The sequence below is a fragment of the Mustela nivalis genome, assembly GCF_964662115.1.
Source record: "Mustela nivalis genome assembly, chromosome: 2".
Taxonomy (NCBI): Eukaryota; Metazoa; Chordata; class Mammalia; order Carnivora; family Mustelidae; genus Mustela; species Mustela nivalis.
Window position 1 is genome coordinate 52,681,586 of NC_139021.1, and position 20,208 is coordinate 52,701,793.

Here is a 20,208-nt window from a genome sequence, read left to right on the forward strand (position 1 = left end):
CATATTTGCCACTAAAAACAACAGAAGTTATACCTTCATTCCTATACAATGCCTTGGTCCCAGACAAGTAATGGACTCCTTCTCTGAGAAAGAAAAGAGCACTTTGATCAGTTTATAGATCATAGTGAAAACAACAGAAGATCTCAGAGGTCATGGCCCTACTTAAAAAAAATTACCCACCCACTTATTTTGCCCAATTGCATAAGGTCTATCTTTAGTAGCTCTTGGAAATTGTGTCAGTGTTAATCTGCATGATTGCCACACATGATTATGAAATGTCATTATAAGAGTTTTATTCATGGTTCTTTCCTTGGAGCTTCTCAGGAAATAGTTTTGATTTAACTTAAAAGTCAACAAAAATAATAGTGTTTTTTTTTAACTAATCAAAGAATTCAGCTGCTACTTTGAAAGTTCCACAAGAAATCTTACAGTACTATTCCTGCTTGTTACTTTGATAGCATATTGTCCAATGACGTATTAATAGACAAAGAATTGACTCACTAAAAATTTAGTGGTATCTTTGCCAGATAGAGTTTGGTGAGAAAACTGGACTAAGAGGTAGAACAAACTGAGGAATTAGTATGTTGGGGAGTATTGTTGAGCCTTTGGAATGTAAGAAATAGTCATGAAGAACTGTCAATACATTTAATTTATATATTTTGTTTGCTTATTTCTGTTGTTCTGTGGTTCTTCACTTAACATGAGCCTCCATGTCTGGACTCAGAAGACAGCCTCCAAGATATATCAAGTAGATTGATCCAGTCATGGTAGGTATTAAAGATAAAGTCTGTAATTAATTGTGGAGACAAGCACTCTAAAAGTATAACTTCACCGTGAGTTGAGAGGGAAAAATTCTCTACAATCTTTCTGAGTTGCTTGACCCATTGATATGACTTTAGCTATCACTTGGTAATTTCACCAAGTCTATAGGCGTACCTCAAAACTTTCTGCAGAGCTGCTGATTGGCTGCTACTTCAGTGTTTCAGTTATACCTCAGACTCAACAAATCCAAAATTATTGAAGTCCTCACTTCCTCTGAAGACTACTCCTTCTCCTGTATTCTCTGTTGTACTGGGTTTGGTGCTATGTTTCACAATTGTCTTTGACTCTTCCATTTTCTGTATTTCCCACATTGAATCAATCCTCAGCTGTTAATGCATTTTACTTCCTAATGAGTTCTTGAATCCTTTTCCTACTCCCCACTTCTGCTGTCACTGTCCTAGTTTAGGCTCTCATCTTCTCTCATCCTCTCTCATCCTGAATACTAACATCCTCTTAACTAGTCTTTTAAGTCTCTGGTCTGGCCCTGTCATTATCTTGCACTTTTGTCTCCCTATTTAACCATTCTAGTGAATAATCATCATTGTGAGATAAAGTTCAAGCTCCTTACCATGGAATTCAATAATTCTATGATCTGGCCTCTCTCGGACTTTCTGTTTTAATCTCTTACCATCTCCCTCCACTTCTTATCTTTCACTTTGCTCTTTAACAGTGGTGCTATTGGAACACCTTCCTTTCTACCCTCTTTCTCATCATTTGATTAATTACGAATTATTCTTTGATAAAACCTACCTCAGTTATCTCTTTCTAAAAAAGTCTTTTCTGCCTACCTACCTATCTACCTACACACATACCCACCCACCCACACACACATCCATTTGTGCCTTTGTAATACCCGGGACCCCTACTTATCTTTGCCCTTCCCATATTAGATTAACATGCCTATATATGATTTGCCTATACCACCACGCTATGAATTCTCTAAAGGAACATCATGTCATATTTACTTTTGGATCCATAACAGACTAAGATAGTGTCTTATATTGGCAGTCTTTCTGTAGATATTGATTGAAAAAATAACAGTGTATCATTATTAGTTCATGCAGTAGAACACAATTAGAAGCAGTAATATCATTAATTTGAATTTGCAACAGATTATATTGATATGGAGAGTATAAAATGTAGTGACTAAGCAAGGATAATAACTCTTATTTGTACTTTTAAATCCCCTAGAAATCACTGAAACTTATAATTCAAATGAGTATAGCAAATATAAATAATTACTCATCTTTAATGCCAAATTATCATAAATGACTAAGTAGGATATTTAAAGGTTGCTAACCAAATCAGAACTATTAAATAACACATTTCTAAATGAAAGTATTTAGACCAAAAGAAAAAAGAAAATACCGAAACAATTTTCCTGTAGAAGTACAAGTCCCTCTTACAAGGGTAATCTGCAAAAATGTATTACTGTTTATCAATTAATTAATTTTTTGAGAAAGCCTAAGAAATTTTATTTGCATACACATGTATTACTGTTATTCAAAACACAAGACAATTAGAATAATCAGTATTACAAAACTAGAAAGAATGGCTAGTTATGCCCTATTCTTTCCTTCATTGCTAGTCTTCAATAAAATATATAATTTGAGTTCTAAAGGTATATATATATATTTTTCCCAATAATAGTATTTCCATTTTGAATGAAAAATTGTAAATATAGTCATAATATTTTTATGCTCCCTACATTATCTCCTAGGCCTCCCTTCAACCACAAAAAAGAACCAAGTTTCTAGAATAAAATGAACTGTTTTATTTTATTTTATTTTATTTTATTTTATTTTATGAACAATTTCTTGTTTATGGAGGTCTTGGAATCTAGGCCTTCCCTTGCCTGGTTAATTTTCCCTGTTTATTCCCCCAGGGTAATTATTTTCCCTGCCAGCATGTTTTATGGTTGTGTGTGTTTGTTAAATCATCTACAAATGTACTTGTGCAATAAGTTTATTGAAAAACCTTAAATATTACAAGACAACTATAATTTTGTTTTAAAGACAACTGCAACTTTAAGGTCAGTTAAGTTTAAGTTTTGAAACCTTACTGATATTTTTGTTTTTAAAAAGGAAATCATGAAAATACTTCTTTGCTTATTTTGGAGTACCTGGTGAATTTTAACAATTCATTCTTTGAATGTTTTGGTTATTGTGCATTCTGTTTTTACTAGAAAATAAGTTCTTCATATTTTGCTCTCAGAAAATTATACAAGCATATGACCATGACTAAAATACCCAACTGTCCAATTTTCAGTTGATTAGTAGGGATGTTGGATGAATGTTAGTGCCTTCAGAGATCTCAGTGGCAGGATACTAGGAAGTCTGAGGGGCCACAGTTTCTCCATTAGAGCTGTTTTATTGTCCCATTTAATTTTTACCATAGATAAATTTAAAATTAGATCATTTAATGTAAAATTTAGTTTTCATGTCCAAGGGGCAGTCTGAGTGAAAAATGCCTTTTCCTTGACTCCTATGAAACAAAAAGGATGCTCTTTGTCTTAAATATGTGCAATTATGCCTTTGCTATTTTCCAAAGGACCTATGCCTACTTTCTGAAACATTTCAGTGTTTTTAACACTCATTCTCTTTCAGTTAGAGAAAGTCAAAAATCTTTAGGGATTCAAGAATCTCATATAGGTGTATGTTTTTTAAAATTAACTTTTACAGTTGGAATAATAGTTCCGGGCCTGTCAAAGGTTCTTGGTAGATATGTGATGAATGAATAAACAAGGCAGCCAGTCGGTGCACATGGAAAGGACGATGTGCTTTAAAATTTTCTGTGTCATTTTTAAAATATGTTATTGTGGACATCTATTATTTTGTCTACCAAGCAATGGTTCTTGGATAGCTCCTCCCTTGATTCCTAACAGAGCTGCCAAGTTCCCATGTGACACTGCTGGACATAGTGGTATGCACTTGAAACAAGCTGGACCGATAAATCCCAGGCTTTTTGAACTTTTTGTCTAGAAAATAAGGTCAGTCGCTTTCTAGTGGTTGAAATTATGAGACGTACAGTCTGACTGGTGTTAGTGGTAGCTTAGCAGTCTGAAATGTGGGCTCTGAACTTCAGGAAGCTCCCAGTGGCCAAAGGCGGGACAATATGGGCATCAATAAGAATAGTAAATGCAACGGATTGAAACAGTCAAATATGTTAGAATCTATGAGTTCATAACACTACCAAAAAATATGAATTGGGTACTTTTGCTAGGGAGTCAACTCATTATTTTGAACACTAATTAACAGAGGAAAAGAATTGAGGCTATATGTTGTTTTTAAATTTATAATACATAAAGATAGTTAAATAGTTAATGAGGAAAATTTTAATCTATAGAATTATTCCAGAACAGAGAGGGAATGATAGAACATATTACACTCAGCCACAGGCGCCATAATGAGCTATGCAGTACAATATCCACTAGCTATCCATGGTTATTGAGCACTTGAAATGAGGCTGGTCCAAGGTGATATGTGTTATAAGCAGTGCTGTGCTGGTAAACATCTAATAACTGGCTCTCTGAGATGGAGGGGAAAAAAATCTGCTTTGTGATATTTGCTGTGATATAAATACTACCACTGTGGCCAGTTTTTAGCTACCCAGTGGGATGTCATGTATCCCATCCCATAAAGCTGGAATGAGATGCTCAGCCTTCATGGGCTGGTGCAAGCAGCTTCCAACACCTACCAGCTATGAGTGGAAAAAATGCACAGGACTTCGAAAAGTTAATCTGAAAATAAGACTATAAAATATCCCAATCATTTTTAGTAAGTGTTGAAATGATAATATTTTGGATATATTGAGTTAAATAAAATATATTATCAAATTAATTTCACTTTATAAAAATAGGGGTACTAGAACATTCTAAATTACATGTGTAGCTCATGTTATATTCATCTTGGGTAGTGCTGCTGTGGACAGTGATCATCACTAAGTGCCTACATACCAGGTAGATAGATAATCAGTTATTATGTGACTCCTGGTGGAAGTATATAACACCACCTATGAAGCAATCTTTTTAAAGAACCAACCTTGTACAAGATCAATCCTTTAGGATAATTACTGGGTTAATAGGAAATACAGAAGGCAGAAGAACATGTTACATGACATCATAGGGCTATAGTCAGCAAAGTCTAATATATCAAGAATATACTGTAGGATGCAGTTTCTTCAATAAATATGTATATTACAAGAGAGGGAAAGAGAAATAGAGGGAGAACCTACGCAGTAAAAGAGGCTTAAGAAACTATCAACTGATTATAATTTGTAGGCCTTACTGGGGTCTTCAGTCAAACAAACATACTGTATGAAAGAAGCCCTATTATGACAACTGGAAATTTGAACACTAGATTGTTAATGATATGTAGGTTTTGTTGTTAATAGTTTAGGTGTGATAATGGGATTTTTGTTATATTTTTTAAAATGCTTATCTTTTTTAGAGATAAATACTAAAGTATTTACAGATCAAATGGTAGCATGTCTGGAATTGCTTCAAAATAATACGGGAGAGGATAAATGAGTGGGGCTATATATGAAACAAGATTAGTCATGATTATTGTTGACGCTTATCAAGGGCACTATGTTTACTGTTATATGTTTAAAATTTACCATAATCAAGTTTTTAGGAATTTGTAAACAAGGTAGGTATAAATGTATTTTCATCTTTTTGTGTATATTTGGGCATTGGATCTCCTAGATACAGGAAGGTATTTGAGTGCTTAGAAGTTTAAGAATCCTTTGTCATTTACAAGGGATGTAATAGGTATCATGTACTATTCCACTGTATTTTCTTTTCAGAACAATATTATTCTTGGTGACTCTTACCAAAAGTTATTTCTGAATTCCTATTTTACTTTAGTTCTCCATGTCTTTTGTCATATGTCAATTTCTACTTCAAATGTAACTGTGTAGGTCTTATCTAACCTAATAAAGTATTGGCTCTTCAAAAGAGAGAGAGAGAGACTTAAGAGATATGGCAATCAAATGTAATATTTGGGTACCATTTGGATCCCAAAGCAAATTAATCACCTATAGAAAAAAACAAGTTGTGAAACAACTAGAAACTTTAACATTGGCTGGATATTTTATGATGTTAAGGAAGTGTTGCTAATTGTTAAGTCTAGTATTGATGTTGCTGTTATGGTAAAAATTCTCTTTCAGAGATATGCACTAATACAATTATGAATGAAATGAAATCATGGGATTTGCTTCAAAAGAATCCAGTGCCAATGGGGAGTTATTGGCAGGGGTATATATGAAACCAAAGTGAGCATAAGTTGATGATTGTTATAGCCATGTGTATCCTAGCAGCTAGATTAGTCCATGCATTGGGATCAATTGTGCTAGTCTTTCCACCTTCATGTATCTTTAAGCTATTCCACAATAATAATAAGTTAATGGGCTCTGGCAATAGACCGCTTAGGTTTGAATCCTGCCTGTACCACTGTTTAAGGTTATGACCCTAAACAATAAGGGTCATCATCCTCATCCATCAAATGGAAATGTTACTTGTATCTACTTCAAAGGTTATGAAAATTAATTAATATAAAAGAAAGGGAGGAAATAGACGTGTAAAGGCACAGGGACTTGAGACAGTGGAAGCTGACATGATTGAAGTCCCAGTATCCAATTCCCCAAGCCCATCTTAGTCTCTTTAGGTCCCATAAAATACTCCAGAATCCTTCTAATCAACTCCCCTTTTTGCTCAAACAGGTTCAAATGTGTGTCTCTGTCTCTTGCAGCTAAAATAGTGCCAGTAATAGATAAACATACATTTTTGTTCTAATATCCTATGAATTTGAAGTTTGTTGTGTGTGGGCTGGGAGCAGCCTCTCTTTGATGGGTTACTTTTCTGGGGTCTCTACTTGGGCTCCAGGATAGTAGCCTCTCAGTTTGGGTAAGGTATTTGGTGTTTAGTTGAGAGCTTCCTTTGTTATCTGGTTTGTTTGACTGAGTGTTAATCTTAAGAAAGTTCATTTGACTGCTCTAAAATGATATCTGTCTTATGTTTGTCTGTCTATCTATCTATCCACCTGTCATCCATTTTTTAAATGTTTCCTTCATTCAACAGATATTTGTTGAGGGTTTTCTAGTGCTAGGTACTCTGGTAGAAATTGGAGGAGATAGCAGTGAAGATCAGATGGTCTGTCCTTCACACATCTTACAATTAAGGAGGGTATGATTTAGGGGTGCATCTGACTACACTAGCAGAAAATTTTCCTGAGCATGGAGATAGCTCCGGGTCTCACACAGAGTGAGGTTCACAGGGGCAGGCAGAGCAGGGCCAGAATTAGGTTGAAATGAGTGGAGGCACTTACTTCAGGTGCAAAATTTGAGGGGCTGCCAAAGCACTTGGTAATCAAGATGAATAATGGTTTACTGTCACTGGAGGGGGAGGAAGGTGTCCAAAGGTTATTTATTGATAGGATAAGTTCAGAGACAATTTTCAAAGCTTAAGATTCAAACTTCACTGCATGTTGTGATCTACAATTTCATTTAAATTAAAAGATTTAAGATGGCTTTGGTTCTTTCAGGAGTTTTATGTCTGAAATGATAATACTTTGTTTTTCAAAATTCTCTAGAGCCAGTTAACTTCCAGAGTATCATGATTTATTGGGGTATATGAAGAAATTGAGACCATTTTTATCTCTCTTTTATCTATACAATCAATTAATGGAGAGATTAGCAATATTTTATGATTTACAGATATAATTTATGGGACTACTTACTAAAAAATTTGTTTTTACTCATACACATGAAAAACCAAAAAAAGTTTAGATCAAGGACCTGCAACTAGGAACTTCTGGCCCCCACCCCACTATCACTGGGAGGGACAGGGTCCCATAGCTTCAGGGTCCCCTCCAAAAAACCAAAAAATTAAGAGCAATCAATGTTTTCAGCCAATGAGTTTCAAACCTTCCTTTATCATGGTGGGCTTCTACAGCCCATTCCAAACATCATTCTTCAGCTGCTTACTTCTGCAAATTGAATTTATGGTATTTGCTCCCCACACAATTCTCCTTCCATCTGCGGTCTCAATGCCATTAATTAATACCACCTTCTTACTACCACTTTGGAAATATGGCCAGTCACTCCAGGAAACTTCCTATCTCTCATGTGCTAATGCAATCAGTCATCAAATCCTCTCTATTCTATCTCCTAAATACTTCTTGAATCCATCCTATTCTCCCCACCCAATGAGATATATTACCAAGTCTCACCTGTGCTGTCTTAACAACCCTTCCCCTCACCCCCTTGCCCCTAGAAATCTTTCTGCATCCAAATTGATTTCCCTCCACTTTGTTTTCTGCCAAGCAGACGTAGTGATCTCTTTAAAATACAGATCTGATGTTGTCCTGTGGTTTAAAACCCTTTAATGTCTACTCATTGCTCTTAGGATAAAACCCCAAATCTTTCAGTCCCTGCATGATCTCCCTCACTCCACCTCCCACTCTCTTTTCTCTGTTCCATTCAAAGTGGTCCCCTTCCAGTTTTCAAATACCATGCTGCTTTCTGCCTTAAGATGTAATCGTATAATGTTGAATGTAATGTTCAATCTGCCTTGAGTGCTCGAAGCCTACTTACTTGCCTGACAAACTCCTCTTTACTTTTCAGGTTCTAACTTAAGGGTCAGTTGTTAAGGACCCTCCAGAGTAGGTCAGGTGCCCAACTCTCAGTGTAGCCTGTGCTTTTCTTTCAAAGCACATAGAAATGAATATCTGCTGCCCCATTATCTCATAAGGCCCAAGAGAACAGGAACAATGCCCCCAATGCCAAGGTCCAGTGGCCCCAGTGTCAGACTATTTGTTGCATTAATGAATAAACAGGTATCTTTAGTGGTGGTGAATTCCGTACCTGCGCATTTCCCTAAATGACTGCTTTAGGTGTACATTTTCCTTTTTCATTTGTTTTTTTCATTTATTCTATAAATGTTCTAGGTGCCACTTTCTTTCAACTGATTTGTAGTTTTGTTTGTGTTTCTCCAGATATCATTTTTAACCAGTTTGTAAAGGTTAAGGTTTCTACCCAAACTTGAGTGCTAGTCACTGTACTACCTACCACTTACTAACTTGCGGGATTTAAGGCAAGTTACCTAGTTATATCTATATTAGATGGTTTTCATGAGCTTTAAGTAATAGAAGGATAATGAAACAGTATAGTTAATAGCACCTAGTTGGAGCTCTGTGAATGTTCTTTTCTGTCTGACCTCAGTGGTTAAAGAAAAAGTGCTCAGTTCTCGCTCCCTCCAGGGTATAACTCTTGAATCCCTTTTCCCTAAGCACTAATCAGATAGGTCTCTGGGCCGAAATTCAAAGAGATCTCTCCAGTTTTAATCCCTTATTAACTTAATGAGTAATTAAGTTTTTTTGTTTGGTGAGTAAAAATTGGACCTGAGTTCTGTAATTTAGGCTATTATCCGTGTGCTTAACAAAAGAGAAAATCACAGTTTTCTACGGATCTTATCCCATCTTTCCCACAACAATCAAATAGAAGATCAATTTAGTGGTGAGATATGGAGTTAATTCTGGAGCCTGGAAGCACATCCATTAAGCTGTTATGCTAATGCAGGCAGGAGGTGTGGAGGGCCTGTTGGCAGGATGAGAAAGAAAGGGGAAAGACAGGAGATAGATCCTAAAGGGAGGCCTTTTCTGATGGCTAACCTAAAGAAACTACTCTCTACTTATCATTTTGTTCTAATTTTCCATGAAGCACTTATCATTATCTGATATTTTCCTTGTTTACTTTTCTGTTTATTAGTTGTCTCCATCCACTAGAATGTAAGCTCCAAAAAATAAGGAACCATGCATGTCCTGTTTGCTATTAGAGACCTAGCACCCAGAACCAAGCATGCCATAAAATAATACTTCGTATATATTGGTGGATTGAAGAAGTTGTTGCTGGAAACAAGAAGCAACCACGTGTAGTCAAAATAATTTCAAGGTTTAATGCTTGACCAAGATAATAAGGTACAAAATAATAACAAAGAGAAATATTCTTATAGAAGGAGTAGGAAGGTTTTTGTTTCACTTTGTTTGTTTTCTTGTAGGAGGAGATGAGTTTTTTTTTTAAATAGATTATTTATTTAATCAGAGAGAGAGAAAGAGAGAGAGCACAAGCAGGGGGAGCAGCAGGCAGAGGGAGAAGCAGGCTCCCTGCTCAGCAGAGAGCTCACTGTTAAGTCAGACACTTAACTCACTGCACACTCAGGTGTCCTGAGATGAATTTTAATAGTTGTAGATATGTTGAGTTGCAATGGTGAGAAATCATGAAAGGTGGAAATTTCTGACTGATGGCTCTTTTTACTAAGGACATGTTTTTAAAATGAGATTTAAACAAAACAAAACAATGGGGGCATATAGGTGGCTAGTCGGTTAAGTGGCTGCCTTCAGCTGAAGTCATGGTCCCAGGGAAGCCTGCTTCTCCCTCTCACTCTGCCTGCCTGCTGCTCCTCCTGCTTGTGTTCTCTTTCTTTTTTCCTCTTTCTTTCTTTCTCTCTGTCAGATAAGTAAGATTAATTTTTTTTAAAAGACAGTTTAAAAATAAATAAATAAAACAAAACCTTCTTTAGTTCTGGGCCCTGTCCTAGGCCATAAACACGCAAGGATGAACAACCATCTCTGCCCTTTGGGAGCCCATATATAATGAACAGAAAGGAATAGATAACCAGTTATGATGTAAAATAAAAGTTGTAGTGATAAAGTGACAGACACAGTGAAATGGGAACACAAAGGAGGGACTATATAATTCTGCTGACATTGTGGAAGTCCAGGATGTCTTCCCAGGGTGAACAGATGAGCACTAAATTTAAGGAAAATAAAACCAGGGCAAAAGCCCTGAGCTATATGGTAGTATTCATGTACAGCACACAGTGTATGCTTGACAGATTGCAAGTGATCAGTGGGCACGAATTGAGGTACTGGTTCATTTAGAAAGAGAAAATCCAGGGCACATGGGTGGCTCAGTCGGTTAAGTGTCTGCCTTCAATTTAGATCATGATCCCAGGGTCCTGGGATCCAGTCCTGTGTTGGGCTCCCTGCAGAGGAGGGAGCTTCTCTCTCTGGCACCATCCCCCATTCTCTCTCTCTCTCTCTCTAATATATAAAAATCTTTTAAAAAAATAAATTTTAAAAAGAGAAAATCCATATCATTGTCTACTTTGCTGATATTAGAAACCATACTTCCAAAGAATTTTTAGTAATATGAGAAAATGTTTTTACTAAGACAAGTTTTTAAAAAGTAGAATATAAAATTGCACACATAGTTGGATTCTAAAGATTTATTTTCTTCTTTTGGAGTTTCCAAATGTCTCATATAAGGAATTTATTAATCAGTCTCTTCCCCAATTCATAACTAACATGTTTACCAAGGTAGAGTAAAAGAAATAAAGTGGAAGAAATTAAATTGGAAAAGAAAGAAGTGGAAGAGGGAGGTATATAAGAATATTAATCATAGCTGTCTCAGGATGGTGGGGTTATGTGTGATTTTTGCTTCCTTTTTCATGCTCTTCTGAAATGTCAAGGTCTCTACAAGGAACTATAAATGGATTATAAAAAATATAGATTCCATTTACTTACTAACTTGTTTAACAATTAAGTATAAGTTTAGTGCTTACTATGTGCTTAGCACTTTCCTCAGTGCTAGAATTAGAAGTTTGGAGGTTAATACAAGCCCTTTGTTTGAGTCATTAGACTCACAGAGAGGCACTTGAGTGGTTTGGTCAGTTAAGTGACCAACTCTTGATTTTGACTCAGGGTCCTGGGATCAAGCCCTGCATCAGCTCCCTGCTCAGCAGGGAGTCTGCTTGTCTCTTTCTCCCTCTGCCCCTATCCCCACTGGGTTTTCTCTCACTCTCGAACAAATAAATAAATCTTAAAGACTTAATATATATGACAACTTTAGCTGGGTAGGTAGGTAGGTAGTGATGGGACTCGAACAGGGATCACTCTCCTCTGGTTCTGGACTCTCCTCCTTTTATCATCTTAATACTGTGTGCAAGAAGGATGGGATTTGATTTGGCCAACCACAGAATCAAATAGCAGCATGTCCCTTAGTGGATACCCCTCCATATCCTTTTGATCCACTAACCTCCCACTCTGCATTCAAAGTTCCGTTTTGTAAATACCCTTTCTCTATTCTGAAACTTCACAGGCTGCTCTTTACCTTCAAATATGGGACTTTTCTACCTGACATTCACGCCCTTTCCAGTCTGGTTTTTGCACTTTTCAGATACTGTATTTGGTCTGCTCATTGCTAAATAACAAATTTATTATGTGCGGTCTTCCTCTCCGTGATTATTCCCAGCTTTCCATTTATTATTAAGTAGTTTTCTCAACAGAGGTGTGTGGCAAGAGGAAGAGACAGCCCGTGGCTAGTCAAGGAATAGGATTGAACCTTACACTACCAATCATAAAGGTTTAACTTCTGTTTGGGTCTCTTAACTTAACAGGTGTATGGCTAAATAATTTGACTTCTCTGAAAAGCCCGTGTACATTATAGGATTATTGTTCATCTCTTCATTTATGAATTCTCATGTAATGAGTTTTTTATTACATATTTCCTATTCACCAATCTCTGTGTTGGGTACTGGGCATTCATCAAAACAAAATGGGCAGAGTCCCTGTGGTCTAGAGGGAAATGACAAAAACACCAACTAAACTAGAAGTAAACAAAGTTACTAAAAATTGTGATAAATATGAAGAAAACAAATAAGAGCAAGAGGGAGAAAGTAGGAAAGAGTGAGTATGATAATATTTTCGTAAAACAATGAGAGGGAAGGAGCTTAATTAATGGTAGTGAATAAGTTTTTTAAGTAGAACCATATATACAGAAACCCTGAGTTGGGTTTTATTATATTGGAAGGCTTTATTATATTGGAAGAACTAAAAGAAGACACTTTCCAGGAGCCAAGTGGAAAGGAGAATGCCGTGAGATTATGTTGGAGATGTGCAGCCACATCTTTAGGACCTCACAGGCCACAATAAAACACATGGATATTGGGGCACCTGGGTGACTCAGTGGGTTAAATAAAGCTTCTGCCTTCGGCTCAGGTCATGATCTCAGGGTCCTGGGATCGAGCCCCACATCGGGCTCTCTGCTCAGCGTGCTCCCCACCCCCCACCTGCCTCTCTGCCTATGATCTCTGTCTGTCAAATAAATAAATAAAATCTTAACAAAAAAAAAAAAAAAAAACAACACATGGATATTATTCCAAGGGTTATTGGGTAGCAGGAGCATCTTAAACCGGGGAGTGACATATCTGACTTAACTTGTCCTACCAATTGTGTGGAGAATGGAATGAAGTAAAAGCCATCAATTGTAACCCAAGGCAGTGACTTTGAAGGTCTAGACTAAGGAGTAGCAGTACAGGTTGAGAGAGAGAGAAAAGTAGACATACTCAAGACATACTTTGGAGGTAGAAGGTGTGGAGACATTACAGAATAATGAACTGGGCAAATTCAGCGGACCACAAAATGCTGTCAATACTCACATTTTACTCCCATCCCACTGGGCCTTGTTGAACTGAGAGGGCTTGTGAAGAGCTGCTCTGGGGCCAGTCAGGCCTCCGGGTATCTGCTCTGTGTATGTACTGGGTTACCTGTCCGTCCAATTTAAATCTGCTCGTCTAAAAAATTTATCTTCTTCTTAAACTTATTTATTCAAAAAGTACTGAGCTCTTAGCATTCATCTAAAGACAAAAGACTTGAATATAAATGTATCCAAAACATGACATATACTGTTTCCATTCAAAGATATCCTTTAAATACAAAAGAAGCTCCTTTCTCAAACTATGAAAATTATGTGCTGGCATAAGCAAAGTACATTGATGGGGAGTATCAGAACAGATTCATAATTTGCACTAGAATTTAAGGTTGCAGATTTTTTTTAAAGATTATTTATTTGACAGAGATCATAAGTAGGCAGAGGGGCAGGCAGAGAGTGGGGGGAAGCAGGCTCCCTGAGAGCCTGATGCGGGGCTTGATCCCAGGACCCCGAGATTGTGACCTGAGCCAAAGGCAGAGGCCCAACCCACTGAGCCACCCAGGCACCCCAAGGTTGCAGATTTTTATGTCTAACTAAGGAACGATGCATTAGCTGAGTCAAGATTATAAAAAATAACCATTGCATAGAAATAGGTCTTTGATTTTATGATCTTTATTTTACCAATATAGGATAGTGAATTAATCTTAGTGAATTTCCCTATACCTTACCCCCAAAATGCTTCTAGACAAACAACAAATCCCCCTACCTGCCAAAACATAATGAAAAATGCTTCTTTTGCTCCAATAACCTTAATGTTTTTGAGGAGGCTCTGAATTTCAGATAGATCCAGTCATTCCAAAATAATGATAAAGTCTAACCTATCTGCCTACTTCAATTCTAGCCTTTGTTTAAAGTAAATGGATTAACATTTTCATTGTTGGAATTTTCTCCAATCTAGGTTTGATAGGTTATCAGCAATTAAAAAAAAACAAAAAAAAGCCACCATCACCACAGCCCTCCTTAGCTCACTCTCCTCAGTATACTCTCCCCATTCCTAAAACCCCTTTCTTTCCCAAAAGATCATGACTATTTTTTTTTTCTAAATGAAGGCAATGGACTAATACCTTCCTTTAATCACAGTTGCTTAAGTTTTTCCTTGCTGAGACGCTTTTTTTTTTTTTTTTAATTTGTTTGACAGACAGAGATCACAAGTAGGCAGAGAGGCAGGCAGAGAGAGGAGGAAGCAGGCTCCCTGCCAAGCAGAGAGCCCGATGTGGGGCTCGATCCCAGGACCTCCCAGGACCCTGGGATCATGACCGGAGCTGAAGGCAGAGGCTTTAACTCACTGAGCCACCTAGGTGCCCCTGAGACGCTTGTGATAAATGTCTGTCTAATATTATTACTATTTTTAAGTTCAGGTGTGTCTTTGCATTTTTTAATATGGTGAGTGTTAATGATTTCTGTTCTTTCCTTGTCACTTTTTCAGAACACTTGTAGTATTGGACCAAAATAAAATTTTCAGGAGTTCATCCTTCCAACCACCATCCTTCCAACCTGCCTTGATGGTCTCCTTGGGGCTTCATGCCAAGAGTTGTGGTTAGGACTTCTGAACATGTCTGTTTTCCAATGTAATATTTTAAACTGCTTCAGCCCCAAAGGAGAAAGTAACCCCAAGTCCTTTTAAAAGGTCTATACATTTTATTTGGGAAGAGGAAGAGAATTTCCATGCCATGATTGACCTTGTCATCAAGATACTTTCTTTCCTCTACAGGTACAGACTCTTATTTTATTTTGACAGTCTTTCTTTTAATTCTGATTACAGCAGTGAATATTATGGCCTCTTGGATTGTTATCTTCTTTTTTTCCTTTTTTTCATGATTTGGTCAAGTGTATGTTCTCTATCTCTGAATGTTTCCTAAACACTGATATTTATAGCTTACATAATTTCATTGTCTCATCACTAACGGCAAAATGAAAAGCAATTATGGTAGATATTGATCTCTGTTCTCTGATATGCAATGTAAAGTCATTTTATACATATAATATATAAAATTATATAAAAATACATCCCCCTAATAGGCAAAGTTTCCTTTTATTCCTATCTCCCCTCCTCTGTCTCTTTTGATTACGTCTCAGGTTCACATCAGCTATTAGCAACATGACCATTTCTTACACAAGGAAACACATCTACCTTCAGGCAAAAATGGTCTTCTAGGAATGGCAATTCTAAACTATATCCCAAGTCTTTCACCTCCCCTATAGTGCCAGAACCTTCACTGTCAGCATGGAGACGATGGGAATTGTGGACTTTCGAAACTGGAGAGGCAGTTGAAGGCAGAACTGGCCCTGAAGCAGAATCTCAGGAATTGGATTCTTTCCAGGCTGAGCTGGAGATTCTCAGCAAGACATGTACTTCTCTGAGCCCCAGCTTCCTTTTATGTTAAATAAGAATAATACCTTATAGGTTCAAAAGCATATCAGTGTACTTTGTAAAGTGATCTGTTAATTGATGCTATTATTCATTTAAAAGTAAAGGCAACAAATAAATAAGAGTAGGAATTTAAAGAATCAAACTTCGGAGGCCCTGGCCCATAAATCCTTGTCCTCATCCGAGTTTTCCACCTTTCTGTTGTTAAATTCCATTACATTCTTGCTCCAAAACCAAAAACGTTTGAAATAATATAAATTGCCTGTTGGGTTTTTAAAGAGCTCTGCAAATATCCTGAATTCAGTAGTCATTCACAATTAGAATGTTTTTAAAGATTTATTTATTTATTTGACAGAGAGAAATCACAAGTAGGCAGAGAGGCAGGCAGAGAGAGAGAGAGAGAGGAGGAAGCAGGCTCCCTGCTGAGCAGAGAGCCCGATGCGGGACTCGATCCCAGGACCCTGAGATCATGACCTGAGCCGAAGGCAGCGGCCCAACCACTGAGCCACCCAGGCGCCCCACAATTAGAATGTTTTAATGAGAAGTTAAGACAACTACACTGAGAGCATAGGAGTTTTATTAAGGAAGAACAGAGCAATCATTAGGGAATATGACATTTTCAAGGAAATGGATCAGGCCCAAATGGAGGGAAGCACTGGGACCTTGGAGAATCACCAGCAGGAGAGAGAAACAGGGAGAGAAGGGTGGCGATAACAGGACAGACGTCACATCTTCTAGAATTTTCCTCTTTATGGAGGAAATGGGGGAAAGCTCTCTTTATTCCTCTGTCCTCAGTAATGCTTCTAGGACCCAGAATGCAAGCAAGTGGTATATATATAAGATCAAGCAGGTTTTTGTGCACTTGCCTAGGAACTCAACCATCACAGTGTTTCTGAAAGAAAAATGTATTCCAACTTCCAAAGAGCCAACCCTCAAATGCATTTTTGGAATGCAATCTGTTTGAAAGTGAAATAACCAGGCAGCCTGGATGAGTTCTCTTTTGAAAGAGTTTGCAGTGAGAAACATATCAGCTTCTGTGAAAAACTGTTTTCTAATGGGGGCTGAGTCTTTTGTAGCTATCTTATATACTTTCTGGAAGGAATATATAAATGAGGTGAGACATTAAAACATTTAGGTAGATTTCAAGATTTTTAAGACAGCCATAGAATAGTTTTGCCCTATTCAGATATCCTGGAGATATTTTATTGCCCCCCCCCCCCCAACCCATGAAATTACCTATTTACTTTAGGATATTACAGGGCTTCCTTAAATATATCCTAAGAATCATGTCATTATAATAAATCATAGCAATGTGGAAAAAAAAACTCTGTAAAACATGCAATACTGTATAGCCATGCCCATGGTTTGCTTATTAGCCTTCTCTGGAGTATGTAGCATCACTTATAATTTAAAAATTAAAGCAGTTTGGGGTGAGATAATTTCCAAAGTTCAACAAGTACTTGAACTTTTTTCAATCAGGATAGTTATAACTTAGAATTTCTTCTACAGTAATTTTACTGAGATAAATGATATGAATAATGAATTATTCATTACTGAATTATTCCAGCCTACTCATTCCTTTTACACATTAGCTTATGACTGCAATCCTAGTAAAATTTATGTTCAAGAAAAGAGCTAACTTATTTTTTCTTTCTAAGGGTTAGTCACCCATGAGGGGGGTCCAAACCAGGACATCCTTCTCTGGAAAAATGCTAAACTAGACGAGGTATCAGGACAATAGGCTTGAAACAGGACAAACATGGGAAATCATGACTGTGGTCCCCGATGCATAGCTGTGTTTGGCTGCCGAAATTTCCCTCTGAACACTTCATGATCTACAGTAGAGGGAAGTAGCATGTCTTAGCGCAAAGAACTCACCCACCCAACTGACTCAGGTTCCCGGCTAGAGAAGAGACTCCTTGTCCATCAGCTCTTTAAAACAGGAAACTAGAGAAAGGTTTTTTTTACCTCCTTCTTCCAACCAATGATCAAATCTCGCTATTTTCACTTCCTAATCCATCCCCTTCTACCCACTCCACTATCACTACCTTGGTTCAGGCCATTGTTGTCCATCACCTGTGTGATGGCAGCAGCTTGCTATTGGCTTTCCGTTCTACCTCTTGACCCCTCCTATCCATTTTTCACACTGATGCCTAACTGATCTTTCCCAATTGATCCTTCTTCTTTTAAAAATCCTTTTTGGGTCCCCATTATCCCCAGATCAATCTTTACCCTGCCCTCAAAGACTCTGCATAATTGGATTCTTCTCTCCAGCCTCCCCGGCTCATAAGCCCCATCCCCACCCTGCCGTCTCCACTGGCCACCCTGTGCTTCAGTGTATTGAGTTACGCCCAGTCCCTGGAGTGCACCTCCCATTTAACAGTATTTTGCGTGAACACTTCCTCCTCCAGGCTCTCTATTCTAACTCACCCCATCCCACTCCAGTGCCTGAAATTCCATCTTCGTTACTTAGATCTCGGCTTAGCAAGGGCTTCCAGGAAGCCTGCCTCCCCGCAGGCCCCAAGTCCTTCCCATGGACTACCATCACGATAATCTCTACTTCTCTATTCAGAGCCCTTAATCAAACTGTGGGTTGTTTCTTTGTCTGAAATCCCACTGGACTGTGACTGTGAGGGCCTGCACTTCAGGGTTTCCTGGCCTTGACTTTCCGGCAACCTGTTTTGCATAACAGATCAAGAAAATCTGCTTGCTTTCTTGAATGCCAGCCTGACTTTGTGCCCATTCCTAATCCCCAGGCTTTGGCCCCAATTTTTATTTTTTGCAGATCACAGTAAATAGCTAATCATACCATCTTGTCTCATTCATTTTCTCCCATGCTCTAAGGCTTCTCCTTCAGTGGAAATGAATCCTATGTACCTTATGAGTGCCTGAGGGCAAACAACATATGGAAAGGAAAATTGGCTTATTGCCATAAAAAACACGAACTCAGCAGATTTTTCTTTCCTCCTAAATTTAACTCAATGAAGAAAAGTGCTTACATCACCAAAGCTTGAGAGACCCCCAGGGAAGTCACTGACAGCTGATTTCTCAATCTCTCCTCAAAGTACTATAGAGGGCAAATGCCTCCAGTTTTAGGATCTGTGCATTCAGGGATTGGTGAAGGTGCTTAAATATCATGAAATACTATATAGAGACTCATTAAGATATGTTTACGATCACTGTATTCTTATCTCACATTTAAGACTGTCCTTCAAACACAAAAAGATGTAGAAGCATAGCTTCCCCCTCATTTGGGAGAATACCTTGGAAACACAATTTCAGCTATGTGAAAATAAACAAGGATAAGCTTAGAGCAAACAGTATGGTGATCTTCTGGAATTCACGTACGAAGACAGCAGCATCCATCCCTGGCTAAACGCATCCCCTTCCTCTATGAGCTCTATCTCAGGTCATACCCCTTTTGAAATCTCATGGCCAGATAGTAACAAACTGAATAAAATGTTGCTATTTAGAACCAGTGTGCCCAGAGTTAAAGGGGAACAATTTTTTTTTTTCCTTTCAATCCTAATTTCAATAACTCCTTTTTTCTGTGGATATTTATTTAAGGTTAGTTGAGAAGGGTGCTTTGATGGTCCAAGCTTCTATGAATACATTATGGACTAGATCTGTTAGAATAAATTGAGCATATTTTAGGAAACTGTTTAGGATGCCCGTGTTCTTTCTGTATTATTATTTATTTATTTGTGAGAGAGTTTGAGAAAAGGAGCAGGAGGAGGGGCAAAGGGAGAAGCAGACTCCTTGCTGAGCGGGGAACCCAATGTGGGGCTTGATCCCAGGACCCTGGGATCACGACCTGAGCCAAAGTCAGGTGCTTAACCGACTGAGCCACCCAAGCACTCCTCTTTCTGTATTTTGAAAGAAGTATCTTTAAAAATATTATTTGAATATTTGGGAAACACAATGAAGTGCTTATTTACATGCAGCGTAAGTTAGCTCTCATTGTATCTAGTAATTTAGATAGACAGTGAGTGACCTACCCCATCCATCTTTTTCCTACAGTGATTTGAAGGAAATCCCATGCTGGGATGCCTGGGTGTCTCAGTGGGTTAAAGCCTCTGCCTTCGACTCAGATCATGATCTCAGGGTCCTGGGATCAAGCCCTGCATCGGGCTCTCTGCTCAGCAGGGAGCTTGCTTCCCCTTCTCTCTCTGCCTGCCTCTCTGCCTACTCGTGATCTCACTCTCTGTGAAATAAATAAATAAAATCTAAAAAAAAAAAAAAAAAAAGAAAGAAAGAAAAGAAAAGAAAAGAAAAGAAGAAAACCCCATGCTTTAAATGTCCCATACTGCATGACCTGGTCTTGCCTACTTCTCCAGCTCCACCTTGTTCCTTGCCCAGTATGCTGTATCCACACTGGCCTTACTTCAGGTCGTCGTCAGATACCAGAGAATCTTAATCTTAGTTGGCTGGGCCTTTGTGCATGCTGATCCATCTGGAATGCTATTCTC

At 37.9% G+C, this 20,208-nt stretch overlaps 2 long non-coding RNA genes across 2 annotated transcripts in view; one reads left to right on the plus strand and one right to left on the minus strand.

The window, feature by feature from the left end:
• LOC309859056 overlaps window positions 1–20,208 on the minus strand; it is a 69,880-nt gene that overhangs the window by 9,622 nt on the left and 40,050 nt on the right. The gene's annotated exons all lie outside the window — the stretch shown is intronic.
• Window positions 702–15,998, plus strand: LOC309859049. The gene is made up of 4 exons (XR_014308506.1): window positions 702–767; window positions 9,589–9,797; window positions 14,798–15,082; window positions 15,574–15,998. It is a non-coding gene; the product is annotated as an uncharacterized lncRNA (long non-coding RNA).